The sequence below is a fragment of the Gymnogyps californianus genome, chromosome 24, assembly GCF_018139145.2.
Source record: "Gymnogyps californianus isolate 813 chromosome 24, ASM1813914v2, whole genome shotgun sequence".
Classification (NCBI taxonomy): domain Eukaryota; kingdom Metazoa; phylum Chordata; class Aves; order Accipitriformes; family Cathartidae; genus Gymnogyps; species Gymnogyps californianus.
The window spans coordinates 1047431-1072853 of NC_059494.1; the positions used below are offsets into that span (position 1 = coordinate 1047431).

The 25423-nt window shown below is 44.9% G+C and overlaps 1 protein-coding gene across 3 annotated transcripts in view; it reads left to right on the forward strand.

Annotated features, from left to right (window-relative positions):
* Positions 1–25423, forward strand: part of GNG7 (G protein subunit gamma 7) — a 75660-nt gene that overhangs the window by 8815 nt on the left and 41422 nt on the right. For 2 of the 3 annotated variants that reach the window (XR_007767681.1, XM_050910603.1), the window contains exons 2-3: positions 7534–7608; positions 16766–16844. The gene's annotated coding sequence lies outside the window, so the exon portion shown is untranslated. Of the gene's footprint in view, positions 1–7533; positions 7609–16765; positions 16845–25423 lie in introns of those variants that run through there. The other variant, XM_050910604.1, reaches the window with a different exon arrangement.

The following is a 25423-nucleotide window of genomic DNA, read 5'->3' on the forward strand; positions in this document are numbered from 1 at the left end:
ACATTTTTGTTAGGAGTGCATATGATATTGACTCAATCTTAATTTTACATCACATTTTTCTGTTTCTTTCCGGTTTATGGATATTTCTGGGGACAATTCCAGCATAGGCTGGCTGTAGCTGTGAGTTCTGAAGGACTACATTGCCAGTCTGTTGCCAGAAGGCAAGGTTCTTGTCAGGACAGTACTATCTTGTACTATACTTGTACAGCATGAGTACTGCGTTCAGCTCTGGGGCCTCCAACACAAGAAGGACGTGGACCTGTTGGAGCGAGTCCAGAGGACGGCCACGAAGATGATCAGAGGGCTGGAGCACCTCTCCTATGAAGACAGGCTGAGAGAGTTGGGGTTATTCAGCCTGGAGAAGAGGAGGCTCCAGGGAGACCTTACTGCAGCCTTCCAGGACCTAAAGGGGCCTACCAGAAAGCTGGAGAGGGACTTTTTACAAGGGCATGTAGTGATAGGACAAGGGGTAATGGCTTTAAACTGCAAGAAGGTAGATTTAGATTAGATGTGAGGAAGACGTCCTTCACTGTGAAGGTGGTGAGGCACTGGAACAGGCTGCCCAGAGAAGTTACGGATGCCTCATCCCTGGAAGTGTTGATGACCAGGTTGGATGGGGCTTTGAGCAACCTGGTCTAGTGGAAGGTGTCCCTGCCTATGGCAGAGCGGTTGGAACTAGATGATCTTTAAGGTCCCTTCCAACCCAAACCATTCTATGATAGAGGGAATAGATGCTTTCCTACTTGCTGGTGAAGAATATCTTTGTGATAGCCCAGGTAAGACTATTTTGCCCATTCCAGCAGGGCAGCAAATGGGGTACAGGGCAGTGACTTTAATTTCGGTTTAATAGTCTCAGAGACTCCATGGGTTATGTATAAGAAAAGCCCATTAATGCACGTAGACCCTGGCTTTGCTGGAGAGGGTTCTTTACCCTCTTGCAAAACTTCTTAAAAATCCATTATTTTTTTTTTAAGTGTGAAAAATGCTGTTCTCGTGTTACCTGGAAATAGTTCTCACCTTTGGAATAATATTGTTCGGCAGCACTGGAGAGGCATAGCGCTCAAAATAGCAGCAGCTGCCATAGGCCAGGATGGAGGGGAGTCAAGTGAGTTGTGTTGTCAGTCATGGGAACATAAATCCAATTCCACCTGCAGATGAGCATTCCCGAAATAGAAGAGGGTTGTCAACTAACAGAGGAGATGTATTGTGTGCATCTCTGGTGCACTGTTACTGCGCTCCCTTCGTACTGCATTAAGAAAAAAAAAAAATTTAAAAGTTGCTGTGGTTTAGCTGTAGCTCGAGAGAGTAACCACTTCCTACTCTCTTCAGTAAATAACTGATGGGAGAGGTTGTTTGGCTAATAACTGTGTACGCTGTTATTTTGTAGGTGCAATACAATATGTCTGCAGGCAAACCACCCCGATTAAAAAGTGTGCTGCTCCCTAATTTTCGGAGGGCATTTCTGCTAGCCTGGGGAAGATGCGAATGTCTCTGGGGTGCGGAAGAGCACTTGGGGAAGGTTGGTGGAGGGGCAGGAAATCTTGTTTCAGGCTTAACAAAGCTAACTGCTAGTGCTGTAGGAAATTCGTTAACACCCTGAGCCGAGGGAGGGGCTGGCAGGAGGGTTGCTGCTGCTGGAGGTAATAAAGTTCAGTTTTCTGAATTTTTAGCCGTGAGGATCCTGGTGAGTGCTCCTGAGGCATTTCAGGTTCAAAGTTCTCCCGTGTGCAGGCGTTTTTCCTGTAGTTTGAGAAGCCAGAGAGTCTCTGGTGCAGCTGTTTTTCTTTTAAGAGCTTCCTCAATCTGCTAGCTTTCTGCATTTAACCGTTTTTCCTTGATTTAATTGTGTCATCCTTGAAACTGTTGTCCCCTGCATAAATAAAGCCTTCCTCCTTCATATTTTCCATGTGCGGACTGCTGTGATGTGCTGTAATTATGGGTTCAAATTCCTGTGAGGACTGATTGTATCGAGCTAACCCAAGTGCTAGTGCCTGTGGATCGGGTTTTGGACTGCCAGGCAGAGCACTGCGGCTGGCTTCTGTTGAGAAGTTGTCCAAATGCTATTTGAATTTTTTTAAGTGCGTACAAGGTAAAAATTAATCAAATGCAGTATTTTTTTTAATTACTGCAAAGGGGCTCTATGTTGGCTCTCTGTTTCTCTCCATCTTTCTCTTGTTGGTTGCTTGCTTTCTGTGAATAGTATTGCACTGTAAATTCCCCTTCCTTCAGACCCAAGAAACGAGGGACCTGCTGGCTTAACCTGTAGCCTTATGCTAATTAAAAATAAAATAAAACGGCTGGATAGGAAGAAGGATGGTCTTGGACACTTTCCACTTAATCCTATAACAGTATGTGAGAGGCTTTTGTCCACATCTTCTGTATTTCTTCTGCTTAATGTTGGCTGATACTTGAGCTTGCTTGCAGGTTGCATCCGACCAGGAGTATTTCCTCTTCCAAGTGCTGGCAGCACTGGGCAATCATAAATTGTAGAATTCTTAAAACATTTTTTTTTTTTTACATTTTAAAATAGTAGGCACTTCACCCTGGGGCCTGCATAGTTATGTAGATCAAATTTAAGTGAGATTATCAAAGTAAAAAGCCATTTTCACAAGCAGTGTTTAATTTTGTCTAAGAAAAATAGAAGATGATGAAAGTTGGCAGTGCTCTTGCTCTGGATTCTTATACCTTCCTTCCAGGATAACAGTGTTATCCTAATTAGCATCCTAGTTTAAAGGGTTGTTGTGGAACTAGTTGTTGGAGTAGAAAGTTAAGGAGCAGGTGAACCTGTGACATGATCCAATACTTGTCCCTAATGCCTGCGTGCATTTCCGTTAGACTGTAGGAAATGAGCATGATAAAGAATTCAGGGAGCAGAGAGCTTGCTGGCAGACTTGTCGCCAAGTGCTCTTTTCAAGGTTTTGCGAGCTGTATAAATGTGCTAGAAAAGAATGGATCCGTAAGTGAGAGCTCATAAATTCGTGACCTCTTTCACCCTTGCACCCAGAGCTGGTGAGTGCCTCTCCACGAATGTGAATTTGCTTGTTTCTTTGCATGACCAGATTTATGGAAGATTCAGCTCTAATCCATTTCTGTAAATATTATTAGTTTGCTTTCCTGGCTTATGTGACACTGAAACAGATCTCATTAGGAGTGGGCTTTCTGTAGCATATGAAGGCTTTTTCAGTTTTCTACCAGTGGTGGTTGCTGCTCCAATCTTAGGAGGTTTGTTCATGCAATTCAGACTTCATTAGCTGGTCTGAGTGAGGACGACCACGCTCCCACTTGTAGGTGCTAAGAGGAGAGTTGAAATCACATTGCTACAAGTCAGCTTGGCTCTCGGGATGCTGTGGACTCCTGCTGTTGTCTTCTGTATGCTGTGAACCATACTTGGTGTTTCAGTGGTGGAAGGAGCTTCACTCTGAGCTCCTGCTAAAGTTGGCCCATCGTGGGTGACGCAGGTTCAGATGATCTTCATTAATCCCAGTGGCCAGGCAACAACTTGCTTTGCAACGCACGCAGCAGGCTCATAAGGACCCTATATATCTGTATGGTTCTGGCTTTGCATCGTGGCTGTGGGTGAAGGGGGTGATGTTCCTGGTGGGTACAAAGGCAGAGCAGTAGTGATGCTCTGTCTCTGGGGTGACAGATTTCAAGAACTTCCCAAGTTTCTGATTGCAGATTTTTAGGAGTGTCAACATGATTATAACAAGGCAGTTGAGATTTTTTCAACACCAGATTAGCAGGGAAGCAAACTATTGCTTCTTAAGAAGCTTTCGATAAAAGATACCAAAAAAGGGCAAAGTGTTATTCAGATACCTCTTTCTAAATATGTTTTTTTTAAAAAAGGCCTATTTCTGTGATGCTCTCAAGCACAGCAAAGCTTTGTTATATGAGTAGTTTTGCTATAAATACAGGAGCTGGAGATTGAGAACAAATGGTAAACGGCTCTGTTAAAAACCAATGAACATACATTTTGTTTTGCGGTGCGCTCTCGTAATCCTAAGTAATTTTTCTTAATGTTTCAGACTGTGAAGCTGCATGTTGAAAGCGTTGCCGTTTTGTTGTCCGCTGCTGCGGCTCAGCTGGGCAGGGATGGTGCCTGTGCCGTGTGGCATGGGCTTTTGTCCTTGCGTTCGTGGAAAGACCGCGAGTCCTGCGTGGCCAGCGGGAGATGGTTGGGTCTGCGGAGGCATCTTCTGGCAGAGAGCACCACGCTTACAGCTGGGTACAGGGCCTGGGGTTATTGTGTGATGGACAGAGCGATGTTTTAGCTTCAGGAAGTAAAGACAGATATGGTTGATGACGTGCTGCTGCCTTTTTCATAGTCTTTTGGACTTTTTTTTTTTACACTTAAATTTGTTTAGAACCAGTCTTTGAACACTAGGTCTATTTTAACAGGGTTTTTTTTGGTGGGGGGTGAAGTGATAAAGGTACTCAAAAGGAAAGGTTTAGTGAGGATGATGCAGCTGGCACTTCTGATGCAGACTTTCTCCATGCTCATCCATGGAGTCTACATACCTCTAGTAGCAAAGAAAAAGAACGATTTATATCAATTTAAAATGATCTGGCTTAGTTCTGTTTTATTTCACGTGTTATCTCATCAGGCTGCAGCTGCAGCAGCCTCCCCTGTGCTCGCTTACGGCTGCAGCTTCGGAGGCTTTCTCCGGAGGGGGCTCGAGGCGGACACCCCTCATGGAAGGAGAGTCTGGGAACCTCGTGCCTGTTCGGCAGCTGAGGGGTTTTGCTTTCAGCAGTTGTCTCTGGATTTTAGCCCAGAGAGTAGAGTTGATATGAAAGGGAACAAATACCTCTCTGTTCCAGTACGCAGGCTGATAGTTATTGATGCCTCGTGGGCCGGACTGGAGTGAGTCTAGTGCAGCAGATTTCTTGGAAGGGTAAGAGGACTTGACATTTTGCATGTCGTCTTAGCGGTGCCCGTGTTTGTCTGACAGCCAGGTCGGAGCTGTAGCAGCTGATGATGCTCAGAAGCTGCAGGTAGGAGACCGGTGCTGATGCACGGCTGGGCCGCGCAGTGCACGTGCCGTGACTGTGCCTAGAGTCTGCCCGTCCCCGTCCAGGCGTGTAGCATGGGATGTCTGGCATCTCTTCCCCAGGGCAGATGTGCTGCACAGGCAGCGGACGGTTAATGCACCTCTGTTTCTATCTCAGGCTCTTATGGGACTCCCAAGCGTGCTGCTTTATCACAGAATACGGTCCTACAGGTGCACATTGGGGTTGGTTTGCCCTCACAGCCTTACCAGGCAAGTAATGGGGTTGATACGTTTTGAGTTTGCACCTTTCAGACTACATAACTCTGCGGTCTTTGTGGTAAGCAAGCTCACAACGCTGCCACTGCTGCTTCTCATCTTTAATGGCAGCAGCAGCTTAAAATGCCCTAATGTGCGTGAGCACGTCTGATCTTGCTGCCTTCAGCGCACTGAAGCGAATGCTCTTGCTGTTTGGATGAGAGCGGTTTGAAGAACAAATGGATGACTATTTCTAATTCTAATTTATATTGTTTCCTCTGAAGCTGTCCCCTCTGCAGGGGAAACACGGTAGAGCCATAACAGGAACAAGCAAACATCCCGCGCTTCCTGGTGACTGTAATGACTCTGCTGACTTGAAATGCATCATTGCTTTAGTCTATCGCTAGCTGACTTTTATCTAGGGTGTTTTTTACTGTTAATGATTAGACATTAAACAGTTCCCTCTAGAAACAAGCTATGCAGCTACTTGCCCTCGCAGAGCTTGCAGCGTCTGTTTTAGTGCTGTTGCCATGAAAACAGGCCAAGCACCAGCAGCAGCCCTGTTATGCCCCTGTGGCCCCTTGCAGCACCAGCCGTAGTTACCTGATTGTTTTTATCACACCTTAAAGGAAACCCAAGCTTGCAAAAGCTTTACCTAAAATAACAACATTCATATTCTCTACTCCCTGTGTGCTTTCTTCCATTACATGTTCTAGCGTGAATTGGGCGTTTCTCTTCTAATAGCTAGAGAGGGTTTCATCTAGGGTCAAGCCTTGGAGGGGTCTCAGTAGCCTTCTGTTTGCAGGGGTTGGCTGGCTGTTGGAAATGCTGAGGTGACTGCCTGTCACCATGAATTAAATACTAAAGTCATATCTGGAGCTTTGGGCACAATGCAATGTAAACATAAACGCAACTATGATATTTACCCTTAAGTCAATGACAAATCTTGCCTGACGTTGGTGGAGCCAGGGTTTTATCAGAGGTGTTTTCAAAGGTATAAATTAAACATTGTGAAGGTTCCTGAAGAAAGGTTTATTAGTAAATCACAGCTCTGTAACTGGGTCCTGGGCACATGCCTGCCCCAAGTTCTGTTTTTTATGTTGTATTTAAAAAAAACAAAACAAAACAAAAAAACTGTTGAGGTCTAAAACTTGTTGGGCTGTGTGTGTGAGGGTAGCATTATGGCTGTAGCTGCAAGGAGGACATGGGGGAAAGTGTTGGGATCTTTGCACAGCCACTTTTGTGTCCTGTCATCGTCACTTATGCCCTGCTGGGTGGTGTTTATGGGGCCAGAGCTCCTTACGTCCAGCTTGGTAAACCTGTACCTAAGATTTCCTCTGTTTCCTTCTGGTTCTTGCGTGATGGGTCCAAATTCCACATTTTCTTTTGCAGATTTCATTATCTGCTGCTTGACAAAGGAATATAATGCAGCAATTTTCCTAACCTAAATAGTGATTCTGAATGACTGTATTTCCAGCTCCCCTGTAACTTGTACTTAATTTAAGTGTGTGGGCTTTTTAATTTGATCGCTGTGGGGAGGAACAAAAAATGAAATGCTGCAGATATACCTTCCTCTTCCCTTTCTTTAGTTAAATCTGTCTTTGTCATTCTTTTTCTCTTTGACTTCCATGAGTTGCTCAGGCTATTTTTCTCTAGTTTCTTTTGTTGTAGCTTCTATATCACAGTCTTACATCTTTAGAAATATATAATGCGTGTATGTGACTGCTTCCTTGCCTTCACAGCATCATTGTTGTCAGCATATGACAAATAACATGTGATTGATGGCTGACTAAGCATTCTGAATATTTCTTCATTCTTTGTGTGCCTAATGACATTTTTTCTTGTGCATAGGGAGGCATGAGTGGATGGCATCTCTTGTGCCGATGGAGCCATCTTCAGACTCAGATATGAAATTGCACTGAGTGCAGGCAGGTGCTCTGCCTCCGTGGCAGGAGTCAGCCTTAAAGCTGGCCAACCATCATAGCTGCGAAGCTGCTAATCAGTGAATCCATGTGACATGTCCCTCATACTTACTGGGTGACTCTAAATAGTTCTGTAACAGCCAAGTCTAGCCTGGTTTCAAGCAGGGAGAAAATAGTGCCTGTGTCTGTCAGTGTGAAAAGGGTCTTTGTAGCCATATGGCTACTATGTCTGCCTTCATTAAACGAAAAAAAAAAAAGGTGTGAGGTGCTTCAGCTGGTTGGATCAAAGCCTGATGTTCAGAGTAGCAGGCATTCCCTGTAGGAACATTTTAATTGCTGAAAACTCTCTCCTTTTGCTTTTTCAGGAGAGCTGTCCTTTTTCAAGCCAGAGAGCCCATCTGCCTTTGTGCTGAAGAAGGTGGTGTGAACACTCTGACCAGGTATGTTTTATGCAGCAGTACACCACAAAGCCATCCAAACCATCTCTCCTGCCTCACAGTTAATTTTCCACATCTTTGTGTCCTTGACTCCCTGAACCAGGGGTGTCTTATGGGGTGAGTAGTGTGAATGTGCTAGCGGCACGCTCAGCATCCACTTAGAGACAGTTTGACCAAGGTAAGTGTCCAAAATTACCCCAGGGTCACACAGAAAGCTAAGATGTAGCTGTTGCCTGTAAGTTGGAATGCTTATTCTGAATTACGTTCTTTTTCTGTGATGACTGTTACTGTATCACAGTATCACTGCTCTTTAGATGTTATAATATTCTCCGGGGTAGACACGGTTGTGGCATGCATTATCTGCCATACAATTCCAGGTGAAAAGATTTAAGTTTCGATAGGATGATACAAAGGTACCTTCAAGGTTATTAGTTAAAACTGACCTACCTTAAGAGCAGCTCTTCCAAAAGGCACTCACACTTCCTTCCTCAAAGCAATACATCAGGCAGGGGAGCGTTAGCAGAGTTGCTTGTTGCCTCTGACTTGCCTCTTGGGCAGAAATTATTTTTTTAAGAGATGCCAACAGCGTGTTGGTCTTCAGCGTCCTTCGGGGGGGCTGGTTTTGGAGCCTCCAAGAGAGGGCAGTGTGTCCCTGGCAGCTGGACCGCACAGCATCGGCTGCCAGGCGTGCGCCGCTTCTGCTTGTCATCTGAGGAACAGCATTAGTCTCCAGAACGCTGAGAGAGCATAAGTCCTTAAAACCATTTGAAATGAGTAATTGACTGGCAGACTCATTAGCAAATGTATTAGGAGCTGTATATCATCATGTGACAGTTGCTCCTTTCCCCAGACTGTGGCAGGGATACAGCAGCGCTTCCTCTTGCTTTACTTTCCTAAAAAATGTCCCCTGTCTGTCCCACTTGTGTCGTTTTGCCCTACTTTTTGCACTTGGTGTCTCCTTCAAGAGGGGAACGATGTTCATGGGATCAGCATACAGCTTTGCTGTGAGTCAGAGTCAACTGGAGACTTAATTCAAAACATAAGGAATTGGGGAGAAAAACAAAAAAAGGAAAACTAATGGAGATTGTTATATTGTAATATTTTGCCTTAGGGCACCAAACAAGAAATGCTTATGCCAGTCTCTGTTTCGAAAGCAAATCTTTGTTCACTGAAGAGGCAGATTTTTATTGAAGTATGGAAGCATGCGTCTCTCCCCAGCCCAGTGTGCTTTTTTTATTTTTCCTTTTTAAGCTGCTTCTGCAGCAGGGCCTGTGAACGAGTTGTCACTGCTAGGTTTGGCTTCTGTTTTCAGGACCCGTTTGTGAACTCTTTCGTTTCGTTCAGCTCTGCGTGGTGAATAACCAGCACTTCTCTGCTGCCAGTCAGGACTCTCGCAGCACCCATCTGTTATTTAGGAAGCGGTTTTTAGTCCTGTCAATTCTTGCCCAGTTCCTGAAGTTCCGTGAAGGCACCTTTATTGGTGACTTACATCTTGCAGAAGTGATGCTGCCCTGGCCTAGTAATCACTGATATATCAAGACCACCCTGTTTCCCAGGGTTCATTAAGCCGTTTAGTTTTTTTACTAATTGACTGTATAAAATTGCTTGATAGCCCCTAGAAGATAGGGCACTTGTATAACGTGAAAGTACATTGAAATAACCTCAAAAGTTGCTTTGAGATAAAAACATATCCCAGGAGAAACATCCACGTTTAAAACAAAACTATTAACCTTGCTTCCAAATCCTTCCTCGAGACGTTTTTCTTTCCCTTCTCGCTTTCTGTAATGGCAGAACGAGGTGAACTTTACCCATCTGGTAGGAAAGGGGGAAGGATCCCTTCCCTGGGGAGTGCTTTATTGCTAGCTTGGAAGCAATGCTAGTTTGTCATTATTATTTTTTTTTGTGTGGTTTCTAGTGATTTGAAGTCAACAGCCTGTTGATGTTTAGTATTTCTTTTACTGGAACAGTTCCTGAATTGTCAGTGCAGCCTATGAAAATAGCTATACTTTATGCTGTTGAGCTGCTTGTCATAATATTTAAAAGCAAATGCCTGTGCACTTTTATAATGGCACTTTAAGAATTATAAACCTCAGCATCCCATCTGTGTTTCACTCTGGTATTTACAATGTAATGAATTCTCCCTTGCTGCTTCAGCTGGATACTCTTTCACCTCCTCTTCCTGTTTCAAGCAGTTGTTAAGTTGGTGTACATTTTAAAATTCCTCCAATTTTTAGGAGGTTGTCAGCGACATAGAAGAACTTCTTGTATTGCTTATTTGCCTGGCAGAGGCATTGAGCTAATCTAATTATGTTAAACCTAAGCATCCCTAGAGTAAAGAAGCGTATTGTCACTGGTTTGATCTGTTTAAAACAGCTGGAGGCATTTGCTAAAACTGGAAGATTTTTTTTTTAGGAATAAACTTTGTCTATAACCATTTTTTGCTGCAGACATACAGATTTTTTTTTTGTTGCTATTCTTAATCTGTCCTCTAAAAGGAGGAAAAGGTGATTTTTTGGATGAAAGTAAGTTGGAAAGTCCAGAAACATATCTAGTGTATCTCCTAGCAAAAGAAGGCTGTTGCTATAGCACATTTTTGTTCCATTAGTGTTTGTACATTTTTAAATTTAATTTTCCAGATAGCTTCAGGAAATTGGCATCCCGTAAGTAAAATTTTTAAAAATAGCTTTGTTACTGCTGAAGTAAGTCCTGTTATTTCCATGGACTGCTGTCCTGAGTGTATTACTGGCTCTCTAAAACCTTGGAAGTGTTTAACAAGATACTGCTAAGCAGAGTTGTAACCCCAAATATTTACTGAGGAATTAGTTTGTCCCGTTCCTTTAAAGAATGAACTCTTGCAAATGGAATGCTGCTGTCTGCAAGGTTTATTTTAAACTTTTTCCTCTTTTGCTCAGAGGAAAAACAAAGCCTGAGTAGGAATGCATGATTGTGTAGTAACTGTCCTTCTGAACACCCCAGACTGCTCAGAGACCACTCCTCTTGCTGCAGAATGGCTGAGTAGGTAAATACGGTGCTTGCGTGCCGTGCTGTGCTGCTCTGTGCTAGCCATCCTCGTTCACCTCTGCTCCTTTGCCTTAGATCGATGAGTGTTTAAGGCATTTCACACTTAAACTTCGGTTATGAATTTTTTTTTTCTTTTTACAGGGCTGTGTGGTCTAGAGTTGCGCCTTCCCCCATGTGAAACCGGTCGTGCATAGATGCCTTTGTGCATGGAGCTGGGGTGCAGGGCTGCTCTGTCCTCCAGCAGCACAGCTGCTAGCAATGCTTCCTCTTGCTCTGCTCAGAGACCCCAAAGGAGCTGAGCTTCACAGGAGCAGCTGCTGGTCAGACTTTGCCTTTGGAGGGACTTTAAAGTGACAAGTGTAGTAGCATGGGTCCTGTCAAATGGTTTCTGCGGCTTTCGAGCTTGAAGCATAGATCCCTTGAGGTGTGAGGCACTGCGGGACAGAGGGAAGGCCCTTTTTGCTTGCCTCTCCTCCAAGCCTTTTTAGGACTTAAAAAATGTTCCAGAGCAAGTTGCCAGAACAGACTTCCTAGCAACTTCACAACTGTCGATTTGCTTCCAAAAGCAAATGTGCACTGGCTGTGGCAGCTGTTACTTAGCAAAAATCCTGGGCAGTGTGCTGGAAAATGGCAGGAGTTCTGTGGACAAGGAAAAAAGAATCTGCTCATCCCTTGGAGGAATTAATGGGGAAAAGTTAAACTTTACAAGCTCTCTCTTTACCATGGATATTTTGCATTGGTTGTCCAGATGCAATCGTTTGATAATGATTTACTATTTATAGGTATGTATTTTTTAGAGACATGACAAAGTCTACCTCTGGACCAAGATCTTTTGCCTATTATTAGAGTACTAAGTAGCAGAATTAAACCCAGCTTTGGTTATCCCATTAAGGTTATTTAATTTTGAGCGTGATCAGAGCAACTTCACCTTCAGTAATGCGTTTCTCTCCCTTTAACTTCACTAACACATCAGCACTAGGGGAACCTGAACTTCTAGTGTGGGTCTGCGCCCTACTTGCCCGGAGTGAGAAGACACGCCATGCTGCACAGCAGGTCGTTACCTCATAATTGCAGCACTGCTCTGAATCAGTGTCTCGTGCCGATGCATCTCGGTGTCGGTTCGTTATCTGTCGGTCAGCAGTACCTGCCAGTAATGCTTTAAGTTAGCCCTGTGGTACGGCATGTAACAGTTCCCAAGTTCCTTGATTAGGGATCCATCAGGCATCTTACAAGGAGCCTTTTGCCATTTGACAGCTTCATTTTCCATGAGCTGTTCTGCGTTACCTAACAGCCCTGAACGAGGTCGCATCGTCCACTGGGCCGTGGAGGCCAGAGCTCCATACCAGCCCCACTGCTGAGCTGCCTGCAGCGGGCTCTGTCACGCTGCTCTTATCGGAGCAGGGCTCCCTTCTGGAATGGGAATGTCAAGGCTGTTCTGCACAAATAGCATGGTGACCGGCTCTGGTTTTTCTAAAATGCATGGGCTCTTTAGCGCTCGCAATCTTTGAACTCTGATAGCAAAATGAGCAGACTGCAGGCTGGAGTTAGTCTTTAGGGCCTGTGCAAATGCAGTTTTTTCTAGTTCTCACTTTAAAACCTCAAGTCAGATTGTCAAGAACATAGCACATCGACCTTCATTTGCAAAGGTTGGTGTCTTGTTCGCTGTATGAATGCAGTGTCTTTGACTTTTATGCTTTGCCATGTATTCAAGCATTCTTTAAAAATCCTAAGGACTAGTAGCGCCATCAGCAGTCACTCGCTACAGAAGGATGAGTTTTTAAATCTTGTATTCCTAAGTTCTCTCTAATCTTTTCATAGAACTTTTTATTAATCACACTTGGAATAGTTGATAGCATTGGCTGCCTGCCCGCTCCGCGATCTGCCGGATCTTGGAGTGTCCGAGGGAAGTATAGCAAGTTCCTCCTGCCAGTGAGCTGGATGATCCTTGTGGAAATGCTCTTCTGCAGAGACTGCCTCCCACGGAGTTCCTGGCACCGCAGGTTTTCTGGTGGGCTGGAATGGATAATCTGGCTTCCTTCGAGCCTTGCCCTGACTTTGAGGGAACGTTGGCAGCTGCAGGCTCCGGCCCTGGGAGATGCTTTGCATTACCAACTGTTGCTGCTTCCAGTTAGTTCGGAAAGGAATTCCCCTCCTTGCCGCCCACACTCACGTCAAGGTATCTCTTAAAGTGGTGGTACTTGCATTGCTAGCCGCTTGCATGTTTGCAGAGCAGGCTTGAGCAAGGGGTTCTGGCCCGCACCGTAAACAGGGCATAGGTCAAGAAGGTCCAAATGTGACAAGGGTTTTTTCCAAACCTGTTGGTGTGACAAATTCCCATGACGAGTAGCTGTTCCTAATGAGAATGGTAGTCTTGCACGGTGACTTTTAGGTTCTTTGTTCAGGCTTTGTTGCCAGCAAGTGCTGGTGTGCAATATCCGCCTGGAGGAAATTGCAGCCTGCTTATCGACTGTGTAGGAAATGGTACAAGTGGGAGATAGGGGAGCGTCTGCTGTGAGCGTGGCTGTCCATGCACGGAGAGGTATGTGCTAAATAGTGAATGCTGTACTTAATGTACCGGGGGCCAGCTGACTTACCGAAGACCTTTCGCCAGCTGGGAAGTGCCGGCCGGCGTAGCGTGATGAATGGCAGCAGGAGCACATCCAGTTAGTTTACCTCCTTGGCTCCAGCGGTCTTGTTTTCGATGTCAGTAAACAGGAGTGTGTGTGCGGTCACGCTTTGCTCAGCCAGCTCGGTCATGCTGCTGGATATCATGTTCTTTACCTTTGCACTGGCAGAAACGTGGAAGGAAGGAGGGGGCAGAGTTTATTCCAGCATGCTGAGGTCAGGCTTGTTTTCCCTCTCTGAGCAAGAACAGACCAGCCCCTGGAGTCAGATTCTGCAAGCCTGTAAACAAAAGGCTCGTTTCTGCGGAAAGCCAAAGATGGTATTGTGTTCATCTGGAAAGTTGTTGGGTTGTTTTTTCCCTGCTGCAAACTGTTCCTTGTGTATTAACTTCCAGTTCAAAAGTCTGTGCAGGAGAAATGCTGATGTTTTTCGTCAGGCATCGTTTCGGGTCTCTGCAAAGCTGGCACCGATTGCTGACACGAGGAGGGGGAAGCTGGGAGGAGCCCAGGCAAGAGGCTGCTCCTGCAGCAGCACTGGCTGGTGCAGAGTTTGATTCCAGCCTAACAGGTAGCTTTCTAGCAAAGGGCCTGCCTACAGGCATGTCTCCTGCCCAACTTACCTTGCAGAGGCCATAAAGCAGTACTGCAGCGATGGACTGTCTGGGATGATGAGGTGTTAAATGTCAAAACTGTAGGTATGTCGCAGGGAGGGTGGTGCTCATGGTGGTGTTATTCCCAACTGCTGCATGGGAGCTGCCCAGGACTGCCTTCAGCTGCAGAGACTTCTGCTGTGGTTCTGGAATAGTCCTGAAATAGTAGTGCCTGCAGAAAACCTAAACAGCTCTTAAAATGGTAACAGATTTAAAAAAAAAAAAAAAAAAAATTGGCAGTCCAGAAGTCCCTGTGTTGATTTTAAAACAAAAGGAAAGAAAAAGCAATCAAGACAGGTGCATTGACTAAGTTCAAGGAAGAAAAATACCAATAAAAGTAACGACTGTGTGTATCGTCATTTCAGGTTTTCACTTAAGTAGTTACAGCTTCAAGACTTCATTTAGTCGAAAGGTTGATTTGGTTTTGGGTGGCTTGTCTTTGAATGAGGCATTGAGCTCTCTCCTGCAGCTTGGAGGTGGTGGCCGATTCCTGTAGCAGCTTGGCATTTATCAGCTCTTACAGAGCACCAGAAACACTTAAACAACTGCACATACTTTATGGGGCAAAGCTACTTGCTATTTAAATCTGTTTGCAATTTAGAAGCCATAATTATTTTTTCATGCTATGAAATCACGTATAGCTGGAAGAGTCGGGAGGCAATGGAGTGGGGATTGCAGCTGAAGGCTGGCTCAGTGCAGCCTGTGATTTACAGGGGCAAGTTAATCTTTTTCAGCAATTAGCAGGATATTGGGAAAGTAATCTTCATTCCTTTCCCTTATAAAAGGCACCCCATCCTGTATGGAAAGGGCTGAAGAGCCTAGCAATTTACTGAGGGCTGAAATTCCCCCGGACTGCTCATCGTACCCCCTTTCTGTAGAGGCTTATTAACCTGTACTGCAGGGAGAGGCAGGAACTGTGATGAAAATGCCTCCTTGGAGGCAGAGCAAGGGGGTCCCAGAAAACGCTGCTCCTGAGGACTTGTTTTCCCGTGTTCCTGGTGGCCTTTCTTAACTGCAGGACTTTTCAGATGCTACTGCACTTGTTTTTCAGCTCCACATTCCTGTGCATGCTCCTTGCCTATCTCCCATGCTGTATTTTGGGAGGGCTGTGCCACTCGGTCGACAAAATCCCCCGAATTTCAGTCCCTTTGAGTTTATTACTGAATTCTGAACGGGGATCAGGCAGGCCTGTGCTGCTTTAGCAGGAATGATTGCAATGAGTGAGGCCCCAGCTTTGGCATTTGCTATTTCGGGCCGGGAGGAAGGCGCAGGCTCCTCTCCACCTGCTCTCCCCGGGCGCAGCTCTGCTCCAGCTAAAGCCTCGGCGGGGTCCAGGGGCTGCATCGGGGCGAGCGTGGGGACGATGCTGTGGAAAGTTTCACTCGAGCAGGGGGAATGTGAGAAAGCAGCAAGTGGCTTGCTGATCCTGGAGGCACGGATCAGTGGTGGTGGACTAGGAGCCGTTCAGAGGCCGATTGCAAACCTGGTGCCGTTTGCTCTGTGTCTGAAGTGTTTACACTTTTACCCCATGCTCCTTTTTGGTCTCTTGGTCTCCTAACCTAACACAAGTTCTTCTGTTTCATAGTAAGGCTTTTTCTCTTGCTCTCACCTTCCTATTTGTGTGGATAGCTGGCATTTGGCACTCTTGTTTGGAATGTGCTATTTGTGAGAATTGCTATTCTCAAAAAAAAAAAAAACACAACCTTAAATATTGATTTTTAAAATGATTGTTTTGGCAAGAGGACTATTCCTCACCCTTTGATTTACTGAAATCTGAAGAAGATGGAGGGGAAGGGCACAAGGCGAGCCGTGGCCTAAAACCCAGTGGAGAGTAAATGACGTGAGTTTTACTCCTTTTAAAAAAAAAAAAAAAAAAAAAAATTGTTTGTGTTCAGACAGTAAGTGGAGAAAACAAGCAGGGTTGGATTTCAGCTCAGATGGATTCTTGGAATTAATCCATAGCTCTCGCTCACAACAGCTTTGACTTCAGTGTGGTAAGTTGGGCTGACCGGAGCAGGGTTGAGCAATGTCTTACTGGTAAGCAGGAAGGGGGACGTCCTGCGGAGCCATGTAACGTGGTGTGGCAGGGGAGCATCCCAACATGTGAGAAAGCTAAACATGACTTGGTTTTTCTCAGGGTGTTTTTAATGCTTTCTTAAGGCCAGCTCATTCCTAGACCTTTTTTTTTTTTTTGTGCTTGTTTCTTGAAAACTAAACTCGCCAGTATGTCTGTGTTTATCCAGAGGACTCTGCTGGCTTCTTTGCTAAAACACTGCTATACAGCATTCCCCCCCAAAATACAAAGGTGCAAACACCTCTCCCTCTCCCACCAGGGGGACTTACGCTCAACATCTGTTGACTGTAATCCAGTAGTTAGGCTGCAGCGAAATCTAGAGCAGAATATTTAAGTGAACTCTCATCCAGTCGTTGAAGCATTAGTTATCCTCCGTTTCAGATGCCGCACATTCACATTCAGTGTCGGAAATACACAGCGTGACCTCCAGGTCATACGTGTTATTTATAAAAACAAATGAAAATGGGTTCCCTGTCAATGTGTGTCTGTTATATGCAACAAAATAAAGATGTGCTTGGAAACACTATAAAAGTCAAACAAATCAATGTTAATTTCAAAGCATACCTGGGACATTGAGTTCTTTGGTATGGAGAGTTGATATCAGTAAAAACAGACAACTGCAGTGAACGCAGTGTCTTCCTTATTACACTCATTATTGAAGTAAATATTGCTGTGATAAAATGGCAGTCAACGGAGTAAAATATATTATTCCAAATTATAACTTCATTAATAATGCACCATCTGTTTAGTATATCAGTGATGGATCTCCTGAATTCCCGTTTCCTTTCCAGAAGGAATCGTAACCGGGATCCCTGGCAGCAAGCGCGCCCTACGAGACGGTAGCCGAAACTGCTCCACTGCAGTAAGAAGGTGAGCAAGAAGAAGTCTACCCTTGTGAAACTTGCAGTATCGTTTCATTATTAATTTACCTTCCACTGGTGGTTAAGCTTTGCCTGCTACAGTGGGAAAATGCCGCGGCAGATAATACCGTTGTGTTTGCCCAACTACGTTAGCTGTTCTGAGGTGTCCTTCTGATTTGACTCTTCATGCTCCTGCCAGTCTGAGACAAAGGCTGGTGATTACTCGCTGCCCACGTGGAGCGATGTTCTGCTCGTTATGTAACCGTAATCCACCTCCTTAATTAGGGAAGAAGATCTATAGATTCCAAAGAAGACATGTCCCTCTTAGTCAGAAGGCGTGAGGGGTGTGTGGGAGCCTTTGTTCTTGGGAGCCAAGGGAAGCAGCAGGCTTTAACTGCTCTAGCTGGATGATGAAGTTCAGTTTCCTTTTTTATCTAGCCTTTGCTGGAACGTATGTACGTGTTAACCAGTAGCACATGAACAGGAGATACTGCAAATGATGGCTTTCTCATTCTGTATAATAGTGGGTTTGCTCTGTGCTGGAATATTAGATGCTGCAAATGTCTTGTCTTCTCCCTGCCCTCTAAGCAGAATGGTCAAGGGTAGAGGCAGGAGATTCAACACGTGATTTAAGGTGCGTGCCTCGCTCGTCCTGTGCTGTTTTCTCTCATCTTTGGCTTCATGTTGATCCCACTGAAGCTGTTACTTTCTGGAAGTATGCAACAACCGTAATGATTTTTGTCCATTCTGCTGAGGACAGCTCTTGCAAATCACCTTGTATTCCATTAAAATTATTAAATCGTCGGTTCCAGTCTTCCCTATACAAACAATCAACACTAAAACATTGTCTGGTAGTGCTGACTAACAAATCATGTAATTAGTAATCTCCAGTTAATGAAGCAGCACGGTGATTAAAGCCTCATGACTTTTCTATAGAAGAAATAAGTTAAATATCAGTTGTGCTGTTTTAAATTGCCCTAGAGCTTTGTGTGATCTCAGAGCACAGAATAAATCAGTAGCATTGTTCCAAAAGTTTTAGACCAGTTTGTGCATTTTGTTGATATTTTCCCTGTGTGCCCCCAAATACAATATTTAAATTTGATTTAAACTGGAATGATACCTGTAGCTGTAGTTCACCTTCTAGCAAGCTTCACTGACCTCGCTGCATAAAAAGGAGAGGCCACATTGGACAAGTAAACTGTGGCGTGCTTGAAGGAAATGACAGTGAGATTAAGCATGGCGTTTGGTCTGCACCGACTTCCTAGAAACAGCATTTCACCAGCGTATTTCCACTGCTTCCTTTTCCAAAATAGTTTCTGCAGTTTTTCACCCAACCTTGTCTTCACGTATCTCTTTCTTCCGAGGTCTCGAATCTCATCTGCCATACGGATGGCGGTTCTGTGGCACCACGCATGACACGACGCAGTTGTGTCTAACCACATCCCATTTGTCCATCATTGCCCTGCTGGTCACCAGATGCTGACTTTTCAGTGCAGCTGCTTACATGAAATACTTAGAAATCTTTTTAGTAGGCTTTAAAGAGATGATATCTATTGCTGCTTGGAACACTCAATAGCTGAAAATTTCACAGTGGGATACAGACTGCGGTACATGAGTGTTGGTGTCCCCTTTCTCTGGTCACCTCCATCTTCGTAGTGTAATACTTGGAATGAGTGCTTTCCGTGGAGCCTCAAAAGTCCCTTCATGCATCAGCAGTCCTTTTGTGAAATCCTAGATTTCCTGTCCCATGTGTGAAATACCAGCAAGGTAAAGGAACTTAAGCTTGGTGAGATGACAAACCCATAGCTGAGAATAGAGTATCTTGCTCACATAGTTCTGTTGTCCTAGAGATGGATTATCTTTAGATCAAGGGTGCTGTATTTCAAAGAGGAGAAGGAGTGTTGCTTGCTTCTGTTAGTGTGCCCGTTGGAATTGAAGGGGCAGGAGGCTGAGCACGTATTTCACACCTCCCCATTTTCAGGAGGTGTTTGACATCCCCACTGGGGCTTTGGGGAGAAGTGGGTCAGGCTGATGGTGCTTTGGGGCAGGAAGAAAAGTTGGACAGATGGCAAATGGTTGCTGTTTTGCTGCAGTTGCTCAGAAGAGTTGAGATGTATGTGACTCCAAAGCCAGTGGTTCTCTGTTTCCGTGTGTGTCGCGGCAAGGCTTTTGGAGGTGGAAATGGTGGCTAAATACACACCTTTGTGCCTTTTTGGTATCGTATCTTCTAAAACTAAGTTCAGTGGGCAAAACTGCATCTAGAGTAACTGCCTGCAGTGAGCCAGTCTGAACTGCAGAGGTCTCTGTTAAGCCACCTAAGACTTCGGAGTATTTTAAATTTGAAAGCTGTTGTTGTGCTGTGGCCTTTTAATATTAAATAATGTACGTACATTTTAATCAAAGAGACTGTCATGCTACCATTGCTTTAATTGCAGCTACAGCTAACAGTGCGGTCCAGCCAGCACAGTGGAGCGAGGCACTGCAGGGGACGTGAGTCCTTGCAGGTCTCCCTGGAGCACTTGGAAGAGTCAGCTTAGGCTTTGCAAGGAGGAGGATGGCTTTTCTTGCTGCTCTTAGCACTGAGCCTAGCTCCGCAGAGCAGTCCCGGTCTAGAGATGCCTACAAAAAGCGAGGTTTCTGCCTCCTCGCCGTCCCAGCGGTGGGTGTCGGCAGATGGCAGCACCCTGCCCTGCGCCGGGTGTTATTTCTGGCCGGGAGATTCCTCGGTCCCCTGGATTCAACACCACAGTCTAGACTTACTGACAGACAGGATTCTTCTCCTGTTAGGTAAGCAAGATGTAGACGCCCATTATGCAAATTCCCAGCCATCGTGTCCCTCTGTAACATTTTTCAAATTGTCTAAATAAGGTGCTGTTTCATACAAAAATTTGTAGCAAGGCTTTTGCCCTCCAGGCGTGACTTTTTCCTTGAAGATAGCTAATCAGTGTAGCCAGAATGCTTTTTGCCCTTAGCAGCTGTCCAGATGTGGAACAGTAGGAAGAGGCACGCTGCGTAAAGAGCTAATGTTGTTCAAAGAAGAAACTTAACGGCCAGTAGCTCTTGTCCCCGTCACTGCAGGGCTGTCCATACAGGCTTTTATGTGGATTCTATTAAATGTAACATCATTACACAGACTTAACAGGCATTTTTTGGTTTCTGAGCACTGTAAGTGTACATCCCAGGGAAGAGAAGGGTTAGAGGGTACAGTGACCCAGTGCCTTTCCCCATCAGGCTGTCAGATCCAGACAGAGGTGTTGCCCTGTTCAGTGGCTCGTGTGACTCATGCCCTTCATGTCCTAGGCTGAAGGAGGTGGGAATTGATCATGACTGATTGTCCAAAGTGGCTGGAAACGTCTGTGGCATTTTTACTCTTTCTTTTTTTACAGAGAAATTAAATAAGCCTTTCAGGCCTGATGACTACTGACTTATTCTTGCAGCTGTAGACCAGACAGGCTCTTGTCATGTATTTGTTATATGAGCACTAATTTCTGAGCATTTAGTATTTCATCAGATGTTTTATAATGTGGTTCTGTAACTAATATCTGTCCTTCTGCCCCTAGTCTGAAGTTGCTTTAGACTCTTCAAGCCTCAGAGCACACAGTTTGACACAAATAGCTGGGAAGAGATGACTGGAGGCTTAATAAGATGCTCGTTGGGTCAGTATCTGGCAGCCAACCAACAAGGCAGATTTTCAAATTGCTGTTAGTGCTGCATGGTGATCACATCTCTTCTCAAGAAAACATTGGAAGGCTTCCTAATCTTGAATTCACTGTGCAGGCACGTGATTTTCTGGGAATTAGCTTGAATGCACTGCAGAATGGTTCATAAATACCTACATGGGCTAATATTAGATAATGGAAAAACAAGTACAGCAGGGGTTTTGTCAGTTTTCTTCATGGTGGCCCTTCAGCCGGCCCTGGTGGCCTCTCTATTCGTACCAGCAGCTGCCAGCTTTGATGGTGTTTCTATTCCTTACCTCAGAGAGGAAAAAAGTCTGTATTTTTTAAATTGCAATGTTACTGCTCTTTTACTGAGTATTATTTGTTTGGGGGCATAGTTAATTCTTTTAAGAATTTTTTAAGCTATTTTCAGGGGAGACAATAACACAGTACCCTGTGGTGTCTGCAAAGCTGTAGTGTTCAAGCTGATGTTGACAGCCAGGAGTAAGACTTTGTCCTTTGCTGCCCTCGCGGTGCTGGGTGGGACGGTCCCTTCCCGTCATGTGGGCTTCCTGCGTGGGAAGGCTGTCCTTCAGCCTCCTCCTGCACTAAGCCCTGAAATGTGCTCTGCACGTTAAGGGCTTATTGCAGCCCCCAATTACTGTCGATGACTCGCGATACGATCTTTCATCTGCAGCTTCCCAATACATCTGTGCTCTCGGTGACTTGCATGAGTTAAAACGTCTGCCTGCTTCCAGCAGCATTATATAAACCATCTCCAGCTCGCCTTCTCATTTTGAAAGTGTATGTTAACATTTCTGCTTTAAGATCTGAGATAATGAAAGGGGTGAGCGTTGCTGAGTCAGTTCTTACCGGCTCTGGTTTTTGTCCTTCCTGCCCTCCCACGTGGTCCACCTGCACACCGAGCTAACCTTCAGCAGCGACAGCCCCCATGGGCTTTCCTCCGAACAGCTAGCAGTAAACAGAGCCTGGTTTCCTATTCTGCTCCTTGGCCTGAGATAACAGTCTAGGTTTTTTTGGAAGAGCTGTGGCTGAGGAGCATTGGAGATCTGGGAAGAAAAAAGGGGGTCCCTGAAGTATGGGCAAGCTGCTGCTCTGTCCTGCCTTTGCCAAACTGGCAGGCAGCCAGGATAATTAAATCAGCCTTTCCTTTGAAACACCTAAACTCTGGGTAAACATGAATATACCCTTATGGTCGTTTCCAGCTGCAGAGCTGAGGTTTCATTGTTTGACAGTATTGTATGCAACCCGGAGGTGCTCGATGCTGTCGGCTGCTGGCCCAGGAGCTGACCGAGTTAGTCACACATGCCTGAGCAAACCTGACATTTGTTTTGGGGTGTGAGATGCTGATAGACATGCAAGACATTACCCGTCACTGTTTAACGAGACGGTATGGTGGCATCTGTGGTGCAGGTCATATAAATATCGGATTTGCTTTTGTTTTTTAGAAAACCATGGTGTTCTAGCAGTGCTCACGGTATCACGTGTGGTCAGTGAGCCTCAGAGCTGGCCTGTGCTAAACCAGGTTTGTGTGGCTTGTAATAAATTCTTTGAAGTTTACAGCTCCCTAAGCACTTTTCTACCGATGTGCAAAAACGCTTACTGTGATTTTTAAACTAAACTTTGTATTTTCTGGTGAGATAGGAAGCCCTGGTTGTGGGCTAACTGGAAGAACAGTTCAGTCCTGTGTGAACTTGTAGACAAGATGGGGAAACGATCCATCCTGCTGTGAAATTCAGTCTGTTTGAAATGCAAATCGCTGAGAGGGTGCAGGGGATTTAGGTGAATAATCCAACTGTCAATTGTTTCTGTAATTGATTTCTAACTTTCTAGTGTGAAAGCCCTCAATCTCTTACCTGAATCTCATTGAATTTGCGCTTCCAAGTTGCGGAACAGAGTTGCATAGTCATATTGTCATTAAACAGGTTTGCTTGTTCTTTATCTAGTTTTTCTAAGTATAGATATATGTAAAAGTGCCTAAACAGCACTAACTTTACGTATTTCCAGCTGGTTTCCCACCCCAGCGCAGGGTGCTCGTACAGCTGCTCTCTTGCTGCCGTCTGGACAGGCTTGCATTCCTCAGCCCTGAGGCCAGCATTCCTCTGCTCCTCTGCACCAGCTCATTTGTTTAGTATTTGTTTAAATTTTGAATCCCAGAACTGTCTCCAGATCACTTAAGCTACCAGACACCTTTATTAGTTGTACATACAGCCCCCACCCTCTGGCACTTTAAATCTTGTTCATACTTACTAAAATAAAATTGATATTGGCAACTTTCAGTTGCTTGTTGCTGTAGTTCACTGGAATTAATCTGGAATCCCCAAATGCCATTTGATTGAGTAAAGGCAGTTGCAGTTTGCTTCTTAGGCACTCAGTTATTTCAGTTAAAAATCTGAAAGGAAAGTTGCTTTTTTTTTTTTTAAAGTCTTGATGGCAGCTTGAACTGGAGAAATCTCCTCTGTTTTGGATTTCTCCTTCTCCGCTCTGTGTACACAGGAGCTCATACATGAGCTGTTTTTTCCTTAGAATTCAGCTTTTCTGCCAGTCCAGCCTGGAGAGACTCACAGTGTTGCTGTCACATGCTCCCAGCTGTACAAGGCCACGGGGAAAATGTGTGTGCAAAAGCGTCTGGTAAGAGCCAAATTAGTCAGCAGTTAGTTTGGGTGCCATGCTTCTAAACCTGAAGTGCATCTCTGCTTCCTACCTGTTGCTTTTCTCAGCTTGATTGATTATTGGTAACTATTTGATGGAAATGGACGATCTACATCCCCCAGGTCAGACCGACCTTTGTCTGGGGGAAAAACAAACCAACCCCAAAACACAGATAATTCATCCTATTCTTCAATGCCTTTGATAGAATTCTGAACTTAGTTCAACCCAGGCTGGAGGCACCAAGACAGCAGCATTGGAATTCTTCATCTTTTTAAAAACTAGACATAAGTAGGTTTTTATTAATCTGGACTTTCTGTGTAACCATGAGGACACGGCCAGGACTGTGCCAGGTACAGTAAATCATTGATCTGGAAGAAACAGGCACCCCCAGTACAAACAAATGAAGAACTTGAACTTTCCTTGGAAGCCTCCCATTTGAATATTACCGTAGCCTGATGATGAAATGTAATCGATTCTCAGCATCTGGAAGCATACCAGCAGGTCTCTGACTGTTAAGAGCTAAAGGTTGGACAAAGCCTGATTTAACCCTGTTACATCATCTGTACTAGGAGGTGCTTAAACCTGAATCCCCTGGGACTTGTCTTTTCTTTGCTTCTTCTGGTCTTGGCTTCAGTAGCTCTGAACTGAAGGGATGCTTTGTTTCCTCAGCAGATCTCAAATCTGTTTTGGTGTTTCTGCAGATAGTCTCCAGCCTGAGGATGGCTTTGGTTCTATACAACATACCTGCTAAGAATAACTTTGTAGAGCATCTGCAACGGAATACAAAAAACCCTCAGTTACATGAGGATAGGCAGTTTCGTCCAAGAAATTTCCTTATAAAGTATTGCTACGGCTGCAAAGCCCTGCCAACAGGAGTGGCCCGCGCTGCCAGTAATTTCTCTCCTTTTTCTTTCCCTGTTGCAGTAAAGACCGTGCTTCTGCCAAAGTCACACCCACTGCACCGCGATCGATGCAAAGTGCGGAGATTGCCGAAGATCCGCAAGATACGGATTTTTGTGCCTGACTTTGGAACTGGAGATGAGGAGAGGGTAGTTCTGCAGAACAGTTGTGAAGGGCGCATACTGCCAATTTTAATCCTATTGCAGCCAGCCCCTGAAACAAAAGGAAATGATTCCTTAGCGTGCTGAACAACACTTGCTTGCCCCTTCTCATTTGGTTTCAGTGTGTGTGTGGGGGGGGGAAAAGCGTGAGTCACGTAAACTGCTTTTAGAAGTCTTTGCCTCTGCAAACCAGTCCTGCTGCTCTTAATTTTTCTTTCACTCTTCAAGGAAAGTGGCTAAAAACAAATTAACTGCTAGTTTTTGTGGGACAGCAGCTAAACATCCAAGCTCTTCTTCAAGCTCTAACCTTTTTCTTTTTTCTGAACTACTGCACTTGAATTAATCAGCACAAAATGTTTGCTAGGATGAAAGCCTTCATCCTAACATACTCTTAATGCTGCTGTGATGGAGCTGGGGGGGTTAGCTTTGGGGACAAAAAACCCCAAAGCTTCCCAAAAGCTTGCTTTGGGAAGCTCAGATCTGTCAAGAATGACCAAAGCTTGTCATGCTTTGGTACAAGGAATAACGGGAAGTATTTTGGGGCTGTCCCCAAGAAGCCTGGTTCCTTTTAAAAACAAAGCAGAGACTAGCTCAGAAGGCAGAAATTCAGTTTCTGGGCTTGTACCCTCCAGGGTTCGATTGTCTGCAGCTGAAGGAGCCGCCCCGTCCTTGGTCGGAGGGGAGATGGCTCTGATGCAGGGCTGGGGGCGTTTGTGTCACGGCTGCATGTTGGAGCAGCCGTAGAGTGAAAGTTGTTCATCTCTTGTAGTAAAACCTTGTGTTCAGCAAAAATGGTTACTCAGTCTGCAAACGTGTTATGTGGGCTTTTGAGATAAGCTGTAATTGAAACCTTTAGGTTGTCTTGAGCAGGTTTTTTTTTGTTAGCTCCCTACTAACGATGAATGTATCTTAAAAAATATGTGATGGTTTTTTTAATGGTTTGAAATTATCTCAGTGCTTTTTGCAGTCATGTGAGATCTTGCAACAGGTGATCCGGAGAGCAATAATAGTTAACTTCTGCATTGTGCAAAGGATTTCTTTTGGTTAGCTGCTGGTCATTGTGCAAGCACATTTACAGCTTTATCAGCATCGACAAGAATCCTGTCTCCTCGGTGACAAATGCTGTTTTCTGTCTGTGTCTAAGTGCTTTGTTAAAATTTACAGTGGCCTCGCAGCAAAAGAAGGTCAGTTGTTTT